Source organism: Chanodichthys erythropterus, chromosome 8, assembly GCF_024489055.1.
Source record: "Chanodichthys erythropterus isolate Z2021 chromosome 8, ASM2448905v1, whole genome shotgun sequence".
Lineage (NCBI taxonomy): Eukaryota > Metazoa > Chordata > Actinopteri > Cypriniformes > Xenocyprididae > Chanodichthys > Chanodichthys erythropterus.
Genome location: NC_090228.1, coordinates 30,670,518 through 30,677,268, shown reverse-complemented (window position 1 = coordinate 30,677,268; position 6,751 = coordinate 30,670,518).

Below are 6,751 nucleotides of genomic sequence, written 5' to 3'. Positions count from 1 at the left end.
GTACATCGAAATATGCTCTTAGACATCAGTTTCTTACCAGTGACTTGTCTTGAGGATGAAACATGTGGATCTTCAGTTGCCGATTGCACAAACGATTCTGACTGCGAGAGCCAATCAACAAACTCCACTGATTCCTTGGAGGACGAAGATCCTGAAAACAGAAAACATTCATTAGTATTCAATGACAATGTCTCAAAGAGTTTGAAATCATTTGATGTACAAATGGAACAGGAAGAAGATGAGAGCGATAGCACTTACTGTGTTGATTCTGCTCCAGACAGTCAAAACCAGTCCCTGATAAAACACTGAGCGCAGGAACTTCTGATTGTGACAAAGTAATGGCAACAGTTGACTTTACCAATTTAGGTATCACTGACCCCGACTTACCTGTCTGTGATGATGTGTCAGTGTCAGTTCCTGACCAAGCGCAAGGCATAGTTACAACACGAGCTGGTAGAGTAGTAAAAAAAGTAAACCGTTTGATTGAAACCATGGGCCAAAAACCATTTAAAATGGCTAAGTTGTCAGACAGGTTTCGGAAAAAGTCTCAGTCACTTTTGAGCCTATTCTAATCTTTATGACTGTGTAGGAAGATTACTTTCTATATATATATATTTTTTTCTCTTCCTTCTTTATCTTTTTGAGAAATCTTTTTTCATTAAGTGTAATATACAAAATGTGAATGAGGATTTGTTGCAAAGGTTAAGTGTGGTATGATGTACTTGGCAACATACTTTACTAAGAGGTTTTGAGGTCTGATCACCCTCAAATTTTCTGTATCTGTTAAGACAGATAGCTTTCATTGCTGTAACTGGAATTTTTGCATTGTGATTCTTTAGAAAACATCCTCTTTCTGTACATGCAGAATTTTGGTGAAATTAGGGGAGGTGAATGTAACAGATGTTATATCAATTTATTAATTTCACTCAAAATCTCTCCCAGTATTTTTATATTGATTTTTGTTATTTGAGTTGTTTTCTACGCTTATAAGTTCATTTTCTTCTGTGTTTGTAGTAATTGTTAAAAAAATGGTACACGGCTCCTTTAAAAATTGAGTTCCGGTCGCTTTCCTATCAGTTCGCAGTAAACGCAGCTGAAGGAAGGTGAGTTCTACTTAAGCTCTGTCTATAAAGTTTGAAATTAGCTATTAAATGACAGGAAACAATCTATTTTTGTGTTGTTTTGAGTGTTTAACCAAGATCTGTGGCTGAAATTGTCTGTTTTGACCAGCAGGTTGATGCTAAAAAGGCCACAGATTGTCTTTTGATTTTGTTTTTATTTTTATTATCTCAGGTATGTTTTCCATCTACGTTTCTGTTCATATTATTGTCTTGAATTTATATAAAATGTTTTGTTGTGTGGAAAAATGTTAGTGTTAAATGTAAAGTTTGTTGATCAAATCATATGCAGTTCATCTGAAACTGTAATATAAACATCAGTTCGCAGTAAACGCAGCTGAAGGAAGCAGGTTGATGCTAAAAAGGCCACAGATTGTCTTTTGATTTTGTTTTTATTTTTATTATCTCAGAATAAAAACAAGTGGTCTGAGGGATCTATGTTGTCCGGTCTCATCTATAAACCACAACACAGAGTGAAGGCGCAGGCCGGTCACATATACATCAAATGCTGGAAATGTGTGATTTAAGAGGTGCTTTCTATGAGTTTAATCTGAATATGAGTGTGATGCATTATACTCATTTCTTTGAAATGTATTCACTGTTAATATCAAGTGAGGTTCACACAAAATTGTCTACATACAACTAATTTAACTGCATTTTTCAACTCATGCAGATTTAGCCTCTTGAAAAGAAAGATCTACTGAACCAGCAGACCAACTCCAGTCTTTATTTCGCACCCACAACACACAACACAACGCAGAGGGGTAGCCGTGACTGACACGTGGGGCCCAAACCAGCTACACTGCATGGCTCATTTGGATTGCCAGCCTGTTAAAATATGAACAAAAAAAATCTAGACTTTAAACCTAGCACTACGTTTTATTAATCTTCGTATTATTTGCAGCTTTTCTATTTCTTAATGTGTGTCCATAAGAGAGAGAGACAGAAAGAGATGTTAACACTGGTGTCAAAAGTATTCACATTCAATACTCAAGTAGAAGTATAGATACTAGGGATACAAGCTTTTTACTCAAGTAAAAGTGTAAAAGTACTGGTTTCAAAACTACTTAAAGTATAAAAGTAAAAGTAATGTAAGGAAAAAAAATGCCATTAAGGACAAAAGCTTAGGCCATGTCACAGGGGTCTATTGTGCACTCCACCTCCTCAAAATGTCATCAGTAACCTTTATTGGGATGTAAATGTACATCCAAGCTTAACTGCAGGAATCTGTGATGGCAACAGACAAGAAAAATGTGGGTAGTTTTGGTGTACCCAGGGCAGGCTTAGTAACAATCAGGGCTTGACATTAACACCCGCCAACCCGCCAAAGTTTTCAGCTGTTTCAGTTTACACCGCACCGACAAACGCCAACAAACTCGTCTGTTGGAGTTTGTTGGATAGGTGTGATAACCCTGTTGGCGTTGGTCAGAGTCTGTTTTTACCAGACTGAACATGTTTAATCGGCGTTTGTTTGGTCGTCTGAGCATCCAACAAACGGCAACAAACTCTCGGTGCGTTCCAAATGGGATATATCGCCCTCCGAAGGGCACTTCGGAGTGAAAACAATCATGGCCGCCATATTGAAGAGTCGTTCCAAACTGAAGTGTTCAAAACTGGCCACTTTAAAGGGCCCTTCGGAATGAAGGATTTCGAAGGGTACAACTGATGGACACTTCGGACCTCCATGATCCTTTGCACAGTGAAGTTGTTTGTCGTCACAGAATGGGTACAGGAGGCTCTGAGTTCGATTTTACCTATATATGAATGTATAGTATTTTTCTATACTACTGTAATATTTAGATTTGGTAAATTAATATGGTCAAAACGACACTGTACTTAAACAAAAATACTTCACAGCTCCCTTTATCAGTCCATTCAAATGTTTCAAATACATAGACACATTATAGTGCGATAAACCAAAAATAAATAAAAAACTAACGTTAAACAAAGGGCGCAGCTTGCGCAATCTATCCTCCTTGATTGTCTCGTTAAGATGACGCAGAAGTGCGTTCCAAAAAAGGAGTGAAGGGTGTAGGACCTCTACACCCTTCATCCCTTCGAAGCTCTCACTCCGGAGGGTAAACCCTTTGAAGGGATTAGGGCATAGGGATGAGCATAGACATTATAATAAACACTAGACGCCCCATTGGCTGCTGGACCGTACGTCGACGGCGCCGCCATGTTGTGCGGGGCAACGTTCCCATAACGCTTATAACTGAAATTGAGAAAAATGCATCTAGTGTGTATTATATGTCTATGGGGATGAGCGCCTCCGAATGGAACGCAGGGCCTGACGTAATCTGACCTGGCCACGAACCGTTGCCATGACAATGAGGCAAGTCCCCTGCAAAGACAGCTGTTTGATCGCGCCTGCGCCTCACGCGCACACAACAAAGCACTGGAAACGTTCGTTATAAAAAATAAAATACAGTTAAAAAAAAAAAAAAAAACATATAAAAGGAACAATAGTCCGTAGTGCAATCCGTGCCATTCAGCAAGAGCACTGCTCCACTTCACTGAAAGAGAGATGTATAACACCATGAGAGCAACGCAGGTTTACCTTCAGTTTCGTTTTATATTAATTCGTTTTGGCTTGTTTAGCTACATGGTTGTATATGACTATGGGTCACATAAATAAAAATGGTCGCGCTAAAAAAAAGTTTAAAAACCGGTGTATACGCTAATTTATTCAAACATCTCTCTACCGAACTACCTAGCTTAATTTGCGGAGGACGAAGAGAAAGCACCCGTTTGATAGCCTAAATGAGCCAGTAGTGGAGAAATAATAACTTTTAAGAAATAATCTTTTTCGAGTAACGACCCCCAGCACTGTCGTCCTTGCTGGAGTGTGATGTGATTTGTGATTTGACGTGATTTGTGACGTGCAGGTGCGCTGGATCGCGTACAACCCAATAGGGTGTCAGAATGGTATATGTTTATTCTCATCCAACCACAATCAAATTCACTCTGTCCAGATGGTGTGATTTATCTGGATAGTTGTTTTTTTGTTTTTTTCAAGACGGAATGAAAACAAGCCGAAATGAAATAGGAGTAACGAGGCTATTTTTAAAATGTAAGGAGTAGAAAGTACAGATAATTGCGTGAAAATGTAAGGAGTAGAAGTAAAAAGTCGTCTGAAAAATAATTACTCCAGTAAAGTATAGATACCCGAAATTTCTACTTAAGTAAGGTAACAAAGTATTTGTACTTCGTTACTTGACACCTCTGGATGTTAATCCATTTATTACTTAAAGCTCATATTTTAACGTATCACAATCAGCATGTGTTGAGTTTTACATTTACATTTAGTCATTTAGCAGACGCTGTTATCCAAAGTGACTTACAAATGAGAATAGTAGAATCAATCAAATTAACATGAGAACAACAGTACGTAAGTGATGTGTGAAGTCACAGTTATGACAGTAACGTGCTCATAGCAAGGTTTTTTTTTTTTTTTAAATACATACACAAATAGATTGAATGAAAATAGAAATCAAGTTACATGCTACTATTACTGGGTCAAGTGCTGACGAAAAAGATACGTCTTTAGCATTTTTTGAAAATGGCTAAAAATTCAGCTAAAGATTCATTGTTTTCTATTGACATTCTTAAAAATTCCGAAGTTTGATATTTTCTGATAATGACTGTCGTCAATAACAACAAAGCTGCATAACAATCTGCTGTATAACAAACCGCGACTCACTGGCGCCATCTTGTGTCCGTTTAGCGACTGTATTGAAAATTACTACTCATGTTGCCAGGACGACTGTTTTGTACATTTGTAATGGATTATAAAGTAACAAGCTGGATGTACATTATCCCTTACATCATAGGACCTTAATTTCAAATAAAAAAGATTATAAAAAGATCATATAATTTTGTCTATATAATATAACTAGGATAAAATATAGGCTTTGATTATGAGATTTTTTTTATTTTTTTTTTATGACTCGAGACTCGACTCCGACTTGTGACAAAAGACTCCAGACTTGACTCAGACTCCAGTGATAAAGACTTCAGACTTGACTCGGACTCCAGCTTAAAGACTTCAGACTTGACTCAGACTCCAGATAAAAGACTTGTGAACATCTCTGATTTACATTAACTAGCTAGCTGCTAGCAAATTAGACAGATACACTGCTCAAAAAAATTAAAGGAACACTTTTTAATCAGAGAATAGCATCAAGTCAGTTAAACTCCTGGGAAATTGATCTGGTCAATTAAGTAGCATAGGGGGTTGTTAATCAGTTTCAGCTGCTTTGGTGTTAATGAAATTAACAACAGGTGCACTAGATGGGCAACAATAAGACTACCCCCAAAACAGGAATGGTTTTACAGGTGGAGGCCAATGACATTTTTTCGCCTACTCATCTTTTCTGACTGTTTTTCACTAGTTTTACATTTGGCTAGGGTCAGTGTCACTACTGGTAGCATGATGCGATACCTGGACTCTAAAGAGGTTGCACAGACAGCCCAACTCCTCCAGGATGGCACATCAATACATGCCATTGCCAGAAGGTTTTCTGTGTCTCCCAGCACAGTCTCAAGAGCCTGGAGGAGATTCCAGGAGACAGGCAGTTACTCTAGGAGAGCTGGACAGGGCCATAGAAGGTCCTTAACCCATCAGCAGGACCGGTATCTTCTCCTTTTGTGCAAGGAGGAACAGGATGAGTACTGCCAGAGCCCTACAAAATGACCTCCAGCAGGCCAATGGTGTGAATGTCTCCCCTCAAACCATCAGAAACAGATTTCATGAGGGTGGCCCGAGGGCCCGACATCCTCTAGTGGGCCCTGTGCTCACTGCCCGGGACCGTGAAGCTCAATTGGCATTTGCCATTGAACACCAGAATTGGCAGGTCCACTGGCAAGGTCCACTGGCACCCTGTGCTTTACACAGATGAGAGCAGGTTCACCCTGACCACGTGACAGTTGTGAAAGAGTCTGGAGCAGCCGTGGAGAACGTTATGCTGCCTGCAACATCGTTCAGCATGACCAGTTTTGTGGTGGGTCAGTGATGGTCTGGAGAGGCATATATCCATGGAGGAACGCAAAGACCTCTACAGGCTAGACAAAGGCACCCTGACTGCCGTTAGGTATTGGGATGAAATCCTTGGACCCATTGTCAGACCCTACACTGGTGCAGTGGGTCCTGGGTTCCTCCTGGTGCACGACAATGCTCAGCCTCATGTGGCAAGAGTATGCAGGCAGTTCCTGGAGGATGAAGGAATTGATACTATTGAATGGCCCCCACGCTCGCCTGACCTAAATCCAATTGAACACCTCTGGGACATTATCCGACACCACCAGGTTGCACCTCAGACTGTCCAGGAGCTCAGTGATGCCATGGTCCAGATCTGGGAGGAAATACCCCAGGACACTGTCCGTCATCTCATTAGGAGCATGCCCTGACGTTGTCAGGCATGCATACAAGCATGTGGGGGCCATACAAATAACTGAGTACCATTTTAAGTTGCTGAAATGAAATTTTAGCAAAATGGAGTAGCCTGCTGCTTTATTTTTTTCACTTTGATTTTTGGGGTGTCTTTGAATTCAGTCCTCTGTAGGTTGATAATTTTCATTTCCAGGGGCTCTCCGACAGCATGTCCCTCCTTCCTCCCGGGTTTCGGCACCAA